General features: G+C 41.7%; 1 protein-coding gene across 6 annotated transcripts in view; it reads right to left on the bottom strand.

The window, feature by feature from the left end:
• Nucleotides 1–15,471: 15,471 nt before the first annotated feature.
• The window catches only part of LOC144680695 (frizzled-3), a 135,727-nt gene continuing 133,178 nt past the window's right edge, over nucleotides 15,472–18,020 (bottom strand). For all 6 annotated transcript variants that reach the window (XM_078541945.1, XM_078541944.1, XM_078541943.1 and 3 more), the window contains one exon: nucleotides 15,472–16,105. The gene's annotated coding sequence lies outside the window, so the exon portion shown is untranslated. The remainder of the gene's footprint in view (nucleotides 16,106–18,020) is intronic.

Here is an 18,020-nt window from a genome sequence, read left to right as displayed (position 1 = left end):
CTTTGGCCACTGAGCATCATGAAACATGCACATTATAGTTTGAGTATTCAGTAGAAGAATTAATGTGAGTAGGTGCTGCTACACTTGATACCCTGAACTGGGTGTTTAAAGTAACACTGCAGAATTGTTTCCTTACTGCCAGGTGAGGTACTTGTGCTATTAACTTTCAGAACAAGGTTTCCATTTCATGCTTATACCTTTTGTTTGGTTTTACATTTTATCCACAACTTAAAATTAAACCCAGACAATCCTCTTCTAGCAATGTTAAGTATCATCTGGAACTTGAATCCTTTAATCTATTCAGTCACCAGCACGCACATGAAAACTCACATTTGCTGATTATTTCCTGGCAATTATTTTGCTTGCCTCTCCGCCATATACCATTTCCAACCACCTTCTCCCTTAATTTTGGCACTCCTATAGTTTAATTTTATTACACCATTTTTGAAAGCTGCTTTCAAGTTCTTGTCATGTTAAATGCAGGAAGTTACTCCAAGAGCAATATTAAGCCTGCTTACACATACAATTCACCTGGAAGAAGAAAAATGTCTCATTCTGAAGAAAAACTGTTATTGTTGAAAGTTATTGACATGGTTTTACAGTACTGTTTATACCAAAGTGTAAAAGTGTCATTTTCACTGCCTTGCCTCTGATCACTAACAGGAATGAAGCCATACTCCTTCACGCTCCTTGACTGTGACAGAATGTTGACTGACAGAGCTGCCAATGCACCAAGCACCTTGTAGACTGCCCATTCAAAGTCTTCATTTGAGTCCTTTGCAGCAGTACTTATCTGCTACGTTGCCCTCCAGGGAACTGGCACACAAACTGTTCTTTTCCGTTGGCCTGGCTGCAGCCCTTTCATGTCAGGTGACTTATCACATGCAATTTCTGACTCCATACTAGCCTCTAACATTTTGCGCCATGCCAGTATTTGAGCTGGTAGCAATGAGTGCAAGATCAACTGATGGTGCTTCTTCGTCAGTGCTATGGTATGGAAAAACTTCCATGCAGTGAGTGGTTAAGGTCTGGAATCCACTGCCTAAGTGTGTGGTGGAAGCAAGTTCAATCAAGGCATTCAAAAGGGAATTCAGCTACTGTCTGAAAGGGAAAATGCAGGGTTACAGGGAGAAGGCGGGGAATGGAACTGGCAGAATTGCTCATTTGGAGAGCCAATGCAGACACGATGGGCCAAATAGCCTCCTTCTGTGCTGTAACGATTCTGTGAGCTGTCCAAACTTAATCAATCCTTAAAGTGATGATAATCCTTCCTGGAACCCTGAATACACCGTTTAGTACAGGAAAAAGGTCCATCACTTGCACTCTGCTGACCTCAAATAGGCTTCGGGGAATCCCACGGGGAGCATCAGCTGCCCCCTAACTGGGACTAATGTCTCTGGTTTGATTGTGTAGTTGAATTCAGTAACAATTGTAAGTTTGCATGGACATCCTCCAAATGTGCCTGTGCATGAGTTTTATTTATATTCATTGTGGAAAAATAGCTGCCGCGCATGGAAGATAATTAAAGCAAGGGAAGAAATTAGAGAAGCAAAACTATAGGGGAAAAAGCAACCTACAAGGTTGCAAAATTCTGAAAACGTTTGGCGGTGAATCAGCTTTTGTGCAGCACATATGAAGAGGACGGTTGACTAGAAATTAACAATATGTTAACTGCAGTGATCTTGCAGGGGAAAGGCCGAAGTCTTTGATACAGAGAAGTAAAATTATATTAATTATACCTCGTTTTTTTGCTGCGCATTTTCCTTTCAGATATCCCATTGGAGTATGTTTCCAGTGTTAGACAAGTGTAGAACATACGAGGCTTCAATGATACCTGCTCATTCTTGTGAAACATTAGGCTCTACGTTCCAATATGAAGAGAATATTTGACGAGGCTGTGATGCAAACTTGGTCAAACAACACTTACAACTGATCGAATGTGATCTTTCTGCTTCACAATGCTAGCTATTTCTGTGTATTAGAAACTGGCCTTTAATATTTTCATATAAAACAGAAATACAACAGTAGCTGGAAAAGCATTTGAAAGAGATAAATATTTCTCTTGCTTAACACACAGACCGGTCAGCATTTTTTAAAGAGACGGGAGCCAAGTTTTGGGAAAGTGTTTCTATACCCCTAACTTTTAAACATTTTTAAATTCTGACTTTATTTCGGAAATCACAGCTGCAGTTTTAGTATGGTCAGAAAATTGATGAAAAATGTAGCACTAATCTCGAGAAGTAGAAATGGATGATTGGAAATCGAGTGTCGACTTGCACCAAATGAGTTGAGTGAAAATCTGTGAACGTTGAAATTCAATGTTTGCCCTTATCCTCCTTTCACCCAGGAAGAATCTGTTCCTTTTACAATCGCCCTTTGATGAGATTTTAAAAAAAGTTTCTGTAATTTATTGATTTACTATGAGACCCAATATACAGAGGTAATCAGTACAGCAGAAGCCATGAGTCTAGAAGCAAATTTGCAATCCAGTCCATCTGTACTCAATTTCTTGCAAACACTTGGTCCATTTCTCTAGTCTTCCCCCCCAATTTTGAGGGGTGATCTTACCAATAGGAGACACGTTCCATGTGAGCCCAGCCTGCATCGCAACATAACTCCAGACTGCAACACAGAATGCTAATCCTCCCACAAGGATAGCATTTCCATACTTGTCATGAAAGTCAGGACCAGTTTTGTGGTGAGCTTAAAACAAAAACAGAATTACCTGGAAAAACTCAGCAGGTCTGGCGGCATCGGTGGAGAAGAAAAGAGTCGACGTTTCGAGTCCACATGACCCTTCAACAGAGAGCTTGCCTTGTTACAATTTGACAAATGCTCTGACTGGACACGGAAAACAGACTCTTGGTCAAAGGCATAATCTCCACCGTGTGCCTTCCTGTACCACGGTGAAGAGTAGGCAATCACATTGAACCAACAGATGGCAATGTGACTAACAAGCTAAACCAGGGTGGGGCAGTCACACCCACAATTTCCCACACAGCAAAACCCTGGTCTCAGCTGCGCCTTGGGATGTGTAATGAAGGAAGCAGTGGCCTCTTGTCTGCAGTACCTAGTAAACAGTTTAAAAGGGAATATTGCATAGCTTTGAATAACTTAAAATGGACAAAGGGGACACCAGCCCTAGCCCAATCTTTTTACACCAATCACTGAAAGCAAGCATGCAGGTGCAGCAAGCAGTTAAGAAGGCAAATGGTATGTTGGCCTTCATTGCGAGAGGACTTGAGTACAGGAGCAAAGATGTCTTACTACAGCTGTACACTGACTGGGCCAGTATTTTTTTCCCATCCCTAGTTGCCCTTGAGAAGGTGATGGTGTGCTGCCTTCTTGAACTGCTGCAGTTCATGTGGTGTAGGTACACCCACAGTGCTGTTAGGAAGGGAGTTCCAGGATTTTGACCCAGCGATAGTGAAGGAACGATGATATATTTTCAAGTCAGGATGGTGAGTGACTTGGAGGAAAACTTCCAGGTGGTGTTCCCATCTATCTGCAGCCCTTGTCCTTTTAGATGGTAGCAGTCGTGGGTTTGAAAGGTGCTGTTTAAGGAGCCTTTGTGCTAAGGAACCATTCAGCTTCTTAAGCCTGGTTCAATTGCAATGCATCTTGTAGATAGTACACACTGCTGCTACTGTGGATTGGTGGTGGAGGGAATGAATGTTTGTAGATGGGGTGCCAATCAAGCGGACTACTTTGTCCTGGATGGTGTCGAGCTTTTTGAGTGTTGTGGGAGTTGCAGTCATCCAGGCAAGTGGGGAGTATTCCATCACACTCCTGACTTATGCCTTGTAGATGGTGGAAAGGCTTTGAGGAGTCAGAAGGTGAGTTACTTGCCGTAGGATTCCTAGCCTACAACCTGCTTTTGTAGCCACAGTGTTTATAAGGCTAGTCCAGTTCAGTTTCTGGTCAATGATGTTGATAGTGGGGAATTCAGTGATGCTAATGCCATTGAATGTCAAGGGGCAATGGTTGGATTCTCTCTTGTTGGAGATGATCATTGCCTGACACTTGTATGGTGTGAATGTTAATTGCCATTTGTCAGCCCAAGCCTGGATATTGTCAAGGTCTTGCTGCATTTGAACACGGACTGCTTCAGTATCTGAGGAGTTGCAAATGGTGCTGAACATTGTGCAATCATCAGTGAACATCCCCACTTCTGACCTTATGATGGAAGGAAGGTCATTGATGAAGCAGCTGAAGATGTGTGTAAAGACAAGCAGAGTGGGACAGGAAGGGACAGAGGGTTTAACAAAAAATGTACATCAGCGAATAAGGCAATTGCATGGAATAGAAGTAAAAAGATGAAATTAAAGAATCTTTATCTGAAGCATCTGCAATAAGTAGATGAATTAGTGACATAAATAGAGGTAAGTGATTTAGAAACATAGAAAATAGAAGCAGGAGGTGGTCATTTAGCCCTTCGAGCCTGCTCCGCCATTCAATATGATCAAGGTTGATCCTCTATCTCAAGGGCGTACTCCTGCGCTCTCCCCATATCCTTTGATGCCTTTAGAGTCTAGAAATTATTTCCTTCTTAAATATATTCAGTGACTTGGCCTCCACAGCCTTCTGTGGTAGAGAATTCCTTAGGTTCACCATCCCCTGAGTGAAGAAGTTTCTCCTCATCTTAGTCCTAAATAGTCTACTCCGTATCCTGAGATTGTGACCCCTTGTTCTAGACCTCCCAGCCAGAGGAAACATCATCCCTGCATCCAGTCTGTCCAGCCCTGTTAGAATTGTATACGTTTCAATGAGATCTCCTTTCATTCTTCTAAACTGCAGTGAATACAGGCCTAGTTGGCCCAAGCTTTCCTCATATGACAATCCTGCATCCCAGGAATCAGTCTGGTGAACTTTCGCTGCACTCCCTCTATGGCAAGCATATTCTTTCTTAAGTAAGGAGACCAAAACTGCACACAATACTCCAGGTGTGGTCTCAGGTGTGGCCTGTACAGCTGCAGTAAGACATCTTTGCTCCTGTACTCAAGTCCTCTCGCAATGAAGGCCAACATACCATTTCCCTTCTTAACTGCTTGCTGCACCTGCTTGGTGTAAAAAGATGCCCAGGTCCCTTTATACATCGTTTCTCAATCTATCACCATTTGAATAATACTCTGCCATTCTGTTTTTCATACCAAAGTGGATAACTTCACACTTAACCTACATTATACTGCATTGGGCGTGTATTTGTCCACTCACTCAACCTGCCTAAATCGCCTTGCAGCCTCTTAACACCCTCCTCATTGTTCGCATTCCCACCGAGTTTCATGTCGTCAGCAAATTTGGAAATAATACATTTGGTTCCCTCATCCAAATCATTGGTATATCTTATGAATAGCTGGGGCCTGAGCACTGATCCCTGCGGTACCCCACTAGTCATCGCCTGCCACTCTGAAAAAAACCCATTTATTCCTACTTTCTGTTTCCTGCCTGCTAACCAATTCTCAATCCATGCCAATGTATTACCCCCAGTATCATGTGCTTTAATTTTGCACACCAACCTCTTATGTGGGACTTTGTCAAAAGCTTTCTGAAAATTCAAATACTCCACATCCACTGGTTCTCCCTTATCTATTCTGCTACTTACGTCCTCAAAGAACTCCAGTAGGTTTGTCAAACATGATTTCCCTTCTATAAATCCATGCTGACTTTGTCTAATCCTGTTGATATTTTCTAAGTGTCCTGTTATCACATCCTTTATAATAGACCCTAGCATTTTCCCTACTACTGAGGTTAGGCTAATAGGTCTGTAATTCACAGTTTTCTCCCTCCCTCCATTTTTAAATAGTGGGGTTACATTTGCCACCCTCCAATTTTCCGGAACTGTTCCAGAATCTATAGAATTTTGAAAGATGACAACCAACGCATCCAGTATTTCCATGACCACCTCCTTTAATACCCTAGGATGTAGATTGAGCCCTGGGGATTTATCGGCTTTCAGATCCATTAATTTCTGCAGCACCATTGTTTTACTAATTTCCTTCAATTCCTCCTTCTCACCAGGCCCTTGGTTCCCTCATGTTTCTGGGAAGTTATTTGTGTCTTCCTCCATGAAGGTAGAACTAAAGTAGTTGTTTAATTGTTCTGCCACTTCCTTGTTTTCTATTATAAATTCTCCCCTTTCAGACTGTATGGGACCTACATTTGTCTTCACTAATCTTTTTCTTTTTACATATTTGTAGAAGCTTTTACAGTCTACTTTTATGTTCCTTGCAGTTTACTCTCATACTCTATTTTTCCCCTCTTAACCAATCGATTGGTCCTCCTTTGTTGAATTCTAAACTGCTCCCAATCTTCAGGCTTGCTACTTTTTCTAGCAACATTATATGATTCCTCTTTGGATCTAATACTATCCTTAATTTCTTTTGTTAGCCATGGTGGGGCTGCTTTTCCTGTTGTGTTTTTGCGCCAGAAAGGAATGTATAGCTGTTGCAATGTATACATTCGTTCCTTAAATATTAGCAATTTGATCCACCATCATGCCTGAAATTCCCCAATCTATCTTAGCCAATTCACACCTCACACCTTCATAGTTTCCTATGTTAAGATTTAGGACCGTAGTTTCAGATCAGACTACTTCACTTTCCATCCTAATGAAGAATTCTATCATGTTATGGTCATTGTTCCCTAAAGGAACCTGCACAACAAGATTATTAATTAAACCATTCTCATTGCACAATGCCAAATCTAGGAAAGCCTTTTCCCTAGTCGGTGCCTCGACATACTGGTTTAAAAAACCATCTCGTACATATTATAGGAATTCATTCACCACAGTATTATTGCTAATTTTGTTTGCCCAATCTATATGTAGATTAATGCTAATTTGCTTTGCCCAGCCTATAGATTTAGATCTAATCGCCATTACAGAAACAGGGTTACAAGGTGATCAAGGTTGGGAAATAAATATTCCAAGGTACACAATAATTCGGAAAGACAGACAGCATGGCAAAGGAGGTAGGGTAGCCCTGATAGTAAAAGATGACATAAGAACGTTAGTGAGGAAGGATCTGGTGTCAGAAGATCATGAAGTAGAATCAGAATGGGTGGAAATTAGGAATAGCAAGAGTCAAAAAACCACTGTTGGGAATAGTTCATAGGTCCCCTAACAGTAGTTATACTGTTGAGCAGAGCATTAAACAAGAAATTATTGGAAAAACAGAATTAACTTGAAAAACTCAGCAGGTCTGGCAGCATTGGCGGAGAATCTGCTGCCAGACCTGCTGAGTTTTTCCAGGTAATTCTGTTTTTGTTTTGGATTTCCAGCATCTGCAGTAGTTTTTTGTTTTTAAGAAATTATTGGAGCCTGTAACAAAGGAAATGTAATAGTTGTGGGAGACTTTAATCTTTATATAGACTGGGACAATCAAATTGGCGAGAATGGTCCAGAAGATGAGTTTGTAAATATTTTTGTGACAGTGTCTTGAAGCAGTACATATTGGAACTGACTAGGGATAAAGCTATCTTAGATCTAGTACTGTGTAATGAAGCAGGGTCAATTAGTAATGTTATTGTGAAAGGTCCACTGGGAAATAGTGATCAGAATACCATTCAATTCCATGTTAAATTTGAAAGTGATTTATTCCAATTGCAAACAAAAATCTTAAACTTTTAAACAAAGCCAGCTACATAGGTATGAAGGGGGAACTAGCTAAGGTTAATTGGGTAAACAAACTAAAAGGTAAATGAACAGTGGGAAAATCCAAAATATTCAACAAAAATACATTCAATTGAAGAACAAAAGCTCAGCAAGATGGACCCATCAGTGGCTCACTCAAGAAGTTAAGGATAGTATTAAATTAAAAGAAAAGGCTTACAATGTTGCAAAAAACAGCAGCAAATCTGAGGATTGGGAGTGTTTTGGAAACCAGCAAAGGGCCAACAAAAAGTTGATAAAAAGTGAAAAAAGTATATGAGAATAAACCAGCCAGAAATGTAAAAACAAATTGTAAGAGCTTTTATAAGTATATAAAAAGGAAGAGAGTAGCTAAAGTAAATGTTGGTCCCTTAGAAGCAGAGACAGAGAAATTATCATAGGGAATGAGGAAATGGTGGAGACATTGAGCAAATATTTTGTGTCTCTCTTCACAGTAGAAGACACAAGTTCCATACCAGAAATAGGTGATAACCTAGGGGCTAAAAAATTAGGAAATTAGGGAAATTAATATCAGCAGAGATAAAGTATTAGAGAAACTTAAGGTACTAAAATCTGACAAATCCCAGGGACCTGATGGCCTACAGCCTAGTGTTCTAAAAGGGATAGCTGCAGATATAGTGGATGTGCTAGCTATGATTTTTCAAAATTCCTTAGATTTGGGAATAGTCCCACTAGATTGGAAGTTGGCAAACGTTACATCACTTTTCAAGAAAGGAGGTAGAGAGAAAACAGTAAACTACAGGCCAGTTAGCCAAACACCAGTTGTTGGGAAAATGCTGGAATCTATTATTAAGGAAGTCTTAACAATGCACCTAGAAAACCATGGTATGCCTTGAGCAAGTCAAAATGGCTTTACTAAAGGGAAATCCTGTTTGACAAATTTATTAGGGTTTTTGAGGATATAAGTAGTTGGGTAGATGAAGGGGAACTAGTAGATGTAGTATACCTGGATTTTCAAAAGTCATTCAATAAGGTGCAGCACAAAAGGCTAATAGGCAAGATAAAGACTCATGGAGTTGGGGATAATATATTAGCATGGATAGAGGACTGGTTAACAGATAGAAAACAGAGTGGTTATAAATGGAGCTTTTTCAAGTTGGCAGACAGTGAATAGTGGCATGCTGCAAGGATCAATGCTGGGGCCTCAGCTATTTACAATCTATATTAATGACTTAGATGAAGAGACAGAAAGTAATGTATCTAAGTTTGCTGATGATAGGTGGAAAAATAAGCTGTGGGGAGGACACAGAGAGGCTGCAAAGAGATATAGACAGGTTAGGTGAGTGGACAAGATGGCAGATAAAGTATAATATAGCAAAGTGTGAGGTTATTCACTTTGGTTGTAGGAATAAAAAAATCAGGATTTTTTTAAACGGTGATAAACTTGTAAGTGTTGATGTTCAAAGAGACTTCGGTGTGCTTGTACAAGGAACACAAAGTTAGCATACAGGTGCAGCAAGCAATTATGAAGGCAAATGGCATGTTGGCCTTTATTGCAAGAGGATTGGAGTACAAGAATATAGAAGTCTTTCTACAGTTGTACAGGGTTTTGGTGAGACCACATCTGGAGTAGTGTGTGTAGTTCTGGTCTCTGCATTTAAATTATACTTGCATTGGAGGTGGTTCACTAAACTGGTCCTTGGGATGAAGGGGTTGTCCTATGATGGGAGGCTTGAGAAAATTGGATTTATATTCTCCTGAGTTTGGAAGAATGAAAGGAGACCTCATTGAAACCTACAAAATTCTGAAGGGACTTGATAGGGTGGGAGATTGTTTCCTCTGGCCAGGCAATCTAAAACATCGAGGCACAGATCAGGAAAAGGGGCTGATCATTTAGGACTGAGATGAGGAGAAATCACTTAATTCAAAGGGTCCTGAATCTTGGTATTCTTTATCCCAAAGGGTTGTAGATGCTTTGTCACTGAATACATTTAAGACTGGGATAGACAGATTTTTGGTGTGGAGGAGGGAAGGAAAGCCTTTACTAGAAACCCTCAGGCTGTGATTGGATGGGTCAGAGTGCAACCAAGCAAGGGCAATCCTGCTGAACTGGACAGTTATGGAAAGACATTGAATGAGGATAAGGGAATTGTGGGGAACATGGGCAAGAATTCCAGAGGCAACAATATGCTGAAGGATTTTGGAGGGGAAAGGGAGGTTGGAGATTGGGTGGTAGGTTGCAGAGACATTATGCTTAGTGGTAGGTTTTTTGCAAAGTTGAGTGATAATGATGATATTGAAAGGGAGGGATCAGTATGTAAAAGAGATTTGGAGACAGGGAAGGGGAAATTGAGTGGTCATCAATTCACTGGGAATAATGTCATGGGGGCATGATGTGGATTGGAGTTGGGTGGCTATTTATTCGTTTTTGTACTAGACAGTTGGGATTTCAGTGCATCTGGCCCATTTCAAGTCCTCTTTCAATCAGTCACATTTGACTCGCGTTATCCTGAATAGTACCCATATCACACCCCATTCCACATGTCACTGATCCATGCCTCAACATCAAACCATCTGCATAAAAACAATGCTCAAAAACCTCTAGAAGTACTTCAAGATCAATAATTTGAAATGTAAAAGTCATAATGTAATCAGAATTGGTCCCAGCAATGAGATGTTCTGTTCATTATACTTGTGATCTGTCCTTTAATGAAACAGCTCTGAATGTGGTCAGGAGTTTAGAGAGCAGAGGCTGAAACTCTGGGAAAGTGCTCAGTCGATTGCATGGCAAGTCACTCACTAAAGCAGTGAGGAAAGGCTCCAGCGGAGAGGCCAGGAACAGGCAGCAGTGAGAGGGTGGGGGAGTGGGTCCGTAAGGGAAGAGAATCTGCCTAAGGAGGGTGCTCCGTCTGTAGTGGGCAATGCTTTTGGCAAAGGCCAATGAGAAGCTGAGGCTGGTATTACTGCAGTAGGTCCCCATATAATTTACTTGCCAGTTTCCCTCACTTACTGAACATTACAATACATACAATCTAGTGAACGTATTTAACGTATGTATATTTCTGAAACCTTGTGTTCTTGGTGTTTCAGCAAATTGCAAATCCTAATGTTGTGTAATGCAGCCTGAGTGGAACTATTAACAGCTATTCTGTCTGGTAAAACTGTTTGTCCTTTCTTTGTTTCAAATAGATTAAGTTAAGGAAAGATAAGGGTTCTAGTTTTTATTTAAAGTACATAAATAATTTAACTTTTATTTTACTGTATTTAACCTAAAGGGTTTTTTTTCAACTAGAGGCATGGAAGGGCAGCTCAGTCCCGTGTTATGTACCGCCTGCAACATGTGGGAATTCCTAGATGCTCCTTGAGCTCTGACCAACCATGTGTGCAGGAAATGCCACCAGCTGCAGTTACTTGAGCCCCGAGTTTTGGAGCTTGAATGGCAGCTGGAGGCACTGAGGTGCATCCGCGAGGCTGAGAGTTTTGTGGACAGCACGTTTTTAGGCGTGGTCACTCCACAGCTTACAGAAGTGCAGACAGAGAGGGAATGGGTGACCATCAGTCAGAAGAAAGGTGTCAGGCAGATAGTCAGGAAATCCCCAGGGTGCATCTTGCTCGAGAACCGTTTTTCTGTTAGAAAACGGTGAGAGTGATGGTTCCTCTAGGGAGTGCAGCCACGCTCATGCACTGAGTGGCTCAGCTGCACAGGCGGGAGGAGGAAAAGGAGGGTAAGAGCAATAGTGGTAGGAGACTCGATAGTAAGGGGAACAGACAGGTGTTTCTGCGGCTGTAGACATGACTTCAGGATGGTATGTTGCTTCCCTGGTGCCAGGGTCAAGGATGTCACTGAACAGCTGCAGGGCATTCTAAAGGGGGAGGGCAAACAGACAGAGATCGTGGTATATATTGGTCCCAATGACATAGGTTGAAAGAGGGATGAGGTCCTGCAAGCAGAATTTAGGGAGCTAGGAAACAGATTGAAAAACAGGACCTCAAAGGTAGTAATCTCTGGATTACTTCCGGTGCCACGTGTGGCTGGAGAGATGGTGCAGGAGGGAGGGCTTTGGATTCCTGGGACATTGGGGCCATTTCTGGGGGCGGTGGGACCTGTACAAGGCGGACAGGCTGCACCTGAACTGGAATGGGACCAACATCCTTGTGGGGAGGTTTGCCAGTGCAGTTGGGGAGGGTTTAAACTAACTTGGCAGGGGGGATGGGATCCTGAGTTGGGAGATGCATATATCAAAATGAGAAGAGAGAACAAGTGAGTCTGGAAGGCTTAGAAAGTATAGGCCAGTTAAGGCACAAGGGAGTTTGGCAAGGTTGGATGGTATTTATTTTATTGCAAGGAATCTGACGAAGAAGGCAGATGAGTTGAGGGCACAAATTAACACATGAAAGTATGATGTCATTGCTGTCACAGAGACATGGTTGAGAGAGGGGCAGGATTGGAAGCTCAATATTCCAGGATATAGGGTCTTCAGCTGAGACAGGAAGAGGTAAGAGGGGGTATCGCAATATTGATCAAGAAACCAATTACAGCAGAGAGGAGGGATGACATCTTAGAAGGCACCTCAAATGAAGCCATATGGGTAGAACTGAAAAATAAAACAGGAACAATCCCATTGCTGGGAGTGTACTATAGGCCCCCAAACAGTCAGAGAGAAATAGAAGAGCAGATATGTAGGCAAATTTCAGAGAAGTGTAAAAATAATAGGGTAATAATAGTGGGGGATTTCAACTTCCCCAACATTAACTGGGTTAGTCATAGTGTGATAGGTTTAGTGGGAGTGGAATTCTTAAAATGCATTGACAGCTTTTTAAGCCAGTACGTAGAAGGTCCTACAAGAGAGGGGACGGTCCTGGACTTAATGTTAGGGAATGAAGCTGGACAAATGGTAGAGGTGTCAGTGGGGGAGCATTTTGCACATAGTGATCATAACTCCGTTAGATTCAGGGTTGTTATGGAAAAGGACAAGGATGGGCCAGGAATCAGAGTTCTAAAGTGGGGGAAGGCCGATTTTAATAAGATATGATTTGGCCAGAATGGACTGGGAGCAGTTACTTTTAGGTAAATCTGCGTCAGAGCAGTGGGACTCATTCAAGAAGGAAATAGGGAGAGAGTACAGAGCCAACATATTCCAGTAAAGACAAAGGGTGGGACCAGCAAATCCAGGAAACCCTGGATGTCGAGGAATATAGAGGATTGAATAAAGAGAAAAAGGGAGGCTTATGTCAGATACCGAGGCTCAAAATAGTGGAAGCCCTGGAGGAGTATAGAATGTGTAGGGGAGAACTGAAAAAGGAAATTAGGAGAGCAAAAAGGGGGCATGAAAAAACATTAGCAGGTAAAATAAAGGAAAATCCAAAGTTATTTTACAAGTACATTAATAGTAAGAGGATAACTAGGGAAAGAGTAGGGCCCATTAAGGACCATAGTGGTAATTTGTGTGGGGAGCCGGAAGACGTAGGTATGGTTCTAAATGAATACTTTGTGTCGGTGTTCACAAGTGAGAGGGACAACGTGGGTATGGAAATCAGGCAGAAGGACTGTGATATAATCGAAGAAATTAGCATAGAAAGGGAAGAGATTCTAAGTGGTCTGGCAGGCTAAAAAGTAGATAAATCTCCAGGCCTGAATGAAATATATCCCAGGCTGTTGAGTGAGGCAAGGGAGGAGATAGCAGGGGCACTGGCAATAATTTTCAATACCTCTCTGGCCACAGGAGAGGTGCCAGAGGACTGAAGGACAGCCAATGTGGAACCATTATTCAAGAAGGGAGGAAGGGATAAACCAGGCAACTACAGGCCAGTCTAACCTCAGTGATGGGGAAACTATTGGAAGCAATTCTGAGGGACAGAATTAATCTACACTTGGAAAGGCAGGGATTAATCAAGGGCAGTTAGCATGGTTTTGTTAAGGGGAGATCATGTCTGACCAATTTGATTAAATTTTTTGAAGAGGTGACCAAGTGTGTAGGTGAGGGCAATGCTTTTGACGTAGTCTACTTGGACTTCAGCAAGGCTTTTGATAAGGTAACGCATGGGAGACTAATAACGAAGTTAAGAGCTCATGGGATCCAAAGCAATTTGGCAAATTGGATCCAGAATTGGCTGAGTGGCAGGAAGCAGAGGGTGGTGGCCGAGGGGTGTTTTTGTGACTGGATGCCTGTGTCCAGTGGGGTTCCACAGGGATCGGTGTTGGGTCCCTTGTTGTTTGTGGTATATATAAACGATTTAGACTTGCATGTAGGAAGGTTGATCACTAAGTTCACGTATGACACGAAAATTGGTGGGGTGGTAAAGATTGAGGAGGATAGCCTTAGATTACAGGAGGATAGCCTTAGACTACAGGAGGATATAGACAGGCTGGTCAGATGGGCTGATCAGTGGCAAATGGAATTTAATCCGAATAAGTGTGAGGTGATGCACTTGGGCAGGATAAACAAGGCACAGGAATACACAATGAATGGTAGAACCTTGGGAAATACCGAGGATCAGAGGGACCTTGGTGTGCATGCCGACCGGTCCCTTAAGGTAGTGGGACAGGTAGAAAAGGTGGTTAAGGCGGCATATGGGATACTTGCCTTTATTGGTCAAGGCATAGAATGAAAGAGCAGGGAGGTTATGCTGGAACTGTATAAAACACTGGTTAGGCCACAGCTAGAGTATTGCCTGCAGTTCTGGAATCTGCATTATAGGAAGGATGTGATTGCACTAGAAAGTGCACGGAGGAGATTTACCAGGATGTTGCCTGGGCTGGAGAGTTTTAGTTAGGAGGAGAGATTGGATCGACTGGGGTTATTTTTCCTGGAGCAGAGGAGATTGAGGGGGGATATGATTGAGGTGTATAAAATTATGAGGGGCATAGATAGGGTAGACAGGAAGGAACTTTTCCCCTTGGCGGAGGGATCAATAACCAGGGGGCATAGATTTAGGTAAGTGGCAGGAGGTTTAGAGGGGCTGTGAAGAAGAACTTTTTCACCCAGAGGGTGTTGGGAATCTGGAACTCACTGCCTGAAAGGGTGGTAGAGGCAGAAACCGTCATAACATTTTAGTAGTATTTGGATGTGCACTTGTGATGGCATGGCATACAAGGCTATAGGCCTAGTGCTGGAAAATGGGATTAAGATAGTTGGGTACTTGTTTGACCGGTGCACACTCGATGGGCCGAAGGGCCTTTTTCTGTGCTGTAGACCTCGATGACTCTATGGTGTCTCAGCAAATTAAGTGATATGAGGAGCGGGTGGGAAAACAGAGTTGAAGCCCAATGAATGGAGGGGCAGGCTCAATGGGCTGTGCGATCTACTCCTATTTGTGTTTGTGTTTAATAAAGGTAAAAATTAAAATATCAAACAAACTTTTAAAAAAATTTTACATTGTGGGATTTCTTAACATAATGGTAACATCTGACAGTCACTAAATATAAAATTACTCATTCAGGCCAGTGAGGATGTGTGGCAGTAATTATGAACTTAGTATGCATTAAAAATCCAGCTTCATCTCATTCAACAAGGTGTAAATTTTTTCCAAGGGCTTTTACATCACGACTAACAGTGTAAGAATAGAAGTCTCTTCAAGCCTGTATGTCAACTTCTGAATATGTATGAATGCATTTGGCATAAATCAACTGAAACAGTTTTTTATTCATTCATGGGATATGGGCTTCACTGACTGGGCCAGCATTTATTTCCCATCCCTAATTGCCCTCAAGAAGGTGGTAGTGAGCTTGTAATTACTTTGGAATATAAATGCAGTGGTTTCTTTAACTGATTTTTAATGCATTGATCTGAAGTGTCAACCTAGCGTGTACAAAAATTAAAATGCAACTAAAAAAACATAAATGATTGCAATCACACAATATGAAAGGAAATCATGATTTTATTATTTTATTAAAAATCTACTGGTCTCAAAAAAGTCTAATTTGCAATTACTACATTTCAACATCTATACAATCACAGTTAAAGTGCTAAAACTGAAAAAAGACTGAATGAAACTAAACATCTGAACACAATTCTAATGTAAACAAAAAGGCTCTTTATGGGGCGAGTGCAAGTTACAAGGTTTTCTCCTTTGCCTTTTTAGTGTTGGACACAGCCTGACTGAAGTCCCCTTTCTTCCACAGGGTTGCTTCTGATGGTAAAGGCAATGGTGCTCAACAGCCCAACAATCTTGCTGTCAGGAGGAGCAACAAACTCCTGGAACATAACTTGCAGTTGCTGCCTCCAACAAGGAAGGTGCAGGTGGCAGCTACTGATCTGATTGTGGTTGGGCTATCAGGCCAGCAGTGTAGTTTCAGCACAGCTACCCTGTCACACATCTGTTCCTAACATGACAGAAGGCTTGTGGCCAGATGTGCTAACTGCACAAAGTGGGAGATTGAGCCTGAGCAGTAATGGTATCAGGTTTGTGAATTCCGATATAAAATTGAACAGTTCCTCACTGCTACTGAATCAGCCGCAGGGCAGGTGCAGTACACTCAGTGGCTTCCAATTGGAGCTGTTGAATAACAAAGGGGTAGAAATCGGCAGAGTTAGTTAATATCAGCCACTACTTTCACCCCAAATCAACAACTAATCAGTGTTAACAAAGCCAGCACCAGGTGACATTGCGAATAATGCAACCATCTGTTTCAGTGCTTCACATAAATCAATTCAAGTGCAGCCATTACAATTGGCCCAGAATAATTTAAAATTACAAAATTACAACAAAAAACCTTAAAATTTCTCAATCTTCATTGGCTCTTTTTGACAATTCAGATTCTTTACAAAGTCCCAACATTGAAATTTTATTCAGTCCCCTATAGTACCTTTCTGTTTACACATCTTCTAACGTGCCTTCACCATTCGGATTCAGGTTAAGTGTTGCTTTTGAGGGGTAGGGGAGGCGTGAAATGGAAGGAATCAGTTATTTCCTCTTCCATTGAGGTTGTTCTATGCCACATACCATCCACAACAGAGAAGGCTTTATTTTTAATTAAAAAAAATTAACCAAGATCGCCATAAAGGTTGAAAGAGAAGACTACTATCTAATAGGGGACAGTGAAAATTGGACAAAACTAAGCTTGGGTTTGGAAAGTCTAAAGATTGACAGAGGAAACCCTGGAGATTTAAGAAGTTCCTGAGTCAAGGTACTAGAAAATAGAGCAGAAGACTGCAATGAACTTGATTTCAAAATATTGACATAGTAGGAAATCACAAGAGTACATAGGATAGCATTTGTTGAACTTTGCAGGAATAATGGAAAAGTGCGGAGAAATATAAAGCATAGTCATGTCAATAAAACAGAAAGGCTGCAATAAAGAAATGTTGGAATAATCAAGGTGAGTGAAGGATTGCTTTATTTATCTATGCTGTTTTATCTTGTACTCTGCCCAGGAGATCAGACAAGCCCTATAGATATGTTAAAATGTTAGGGCAGCTTTAGCAAGTTAAACCTTTGGTCATGAACAAAGAACACATCACCTCTGGAGGCCACTGAAGATTTTGAGGACAATAATGTTGATAAATGAGGAGCTAAATATTAATCCGGTAGATGTAGTAAATTTAGTCTGTACTAAATGTCATGGAAGAAATAAAGATATTGATGCTTAGCAATTGCACCACAAGAGAAATCAGGTGCGTGACCTGAAGGAAGTCAATGAATGTAGAGAAGACTTCAACGAATAGTTGGACCATGCATGAAGGAAGTTAGTGATCTGCGACAAGGAGACTGATTTGTTTGGACTTACTTAAACTCATTCTCTGGATTATTAGTTTAAAATAATTAAATCCAGATAAAGCTAGACTTTTCAAAACACAGACAGCCATTCAGATTTCAGTTAGGCTGTGAAAACAGTTCGTTTTGCTAGAGGGCCTTTTCTGAATGAAGGTTAGGAATCCCAGGTAACAGTTAGGAGATCTTGTTTAAATAAAAGTGTTCCTTATTTTGGATCATTACGTGAAGATTTAAGTTGCGCTAATTAAATCAATTAGAACTGTCATTCTCTCCATTCAACTTACTGTGAAATGAACCTTGCCTTACCCAAGCCTTCTCAGGGAGACTGACGGCAGTGGGATGGGAGCTCTCGGACGCTTCATGTGTCACAGACAGTCACATGTACAGGGAGTACTGTCAGTTGGAGGAGCTTGAGCTCCAAATTTCGGTGCTTTAGCAGCAGCTGGCATCATGCAGTGCATCTGCGAACGTGAGAGTTTGTGGATATCATGTTTCTGGTCATCGTCACCCCAGCTTAAGGGTTACAGACATATGGGATATGTGAGACCATCAGGCAGTCCAGGGGGACCAGGCAGGTAGTGCAGGAGTTCCCTGAGCACATCTCACTCTGAATATGTCACTGAGTGGCTACAAAGGACTCCAAGGGGGGAGGGTGAACAGCCAGCTGTCATGGTGCATATCAGTACCAACGACGGAG

The sequence above is a fragment of the Cetorhinus maximus genome, chromosome 5 (genome assembly GCF_964194155.1).
Source record: "Cetorhinus maximus chromosome 5, sCetMax3.hap1.1, whole genome shotgun sequence".
Lineage (NCBI taxonomy): Eukaryota > Metazoa > Chordata > Chondrichthyes > Lamniformes > Cetorhinidae > Cetorhinus > Cetorhinus maximus.
This window is presented reverse-complemented; position numbering and strand designations above follow the sequence as displayed.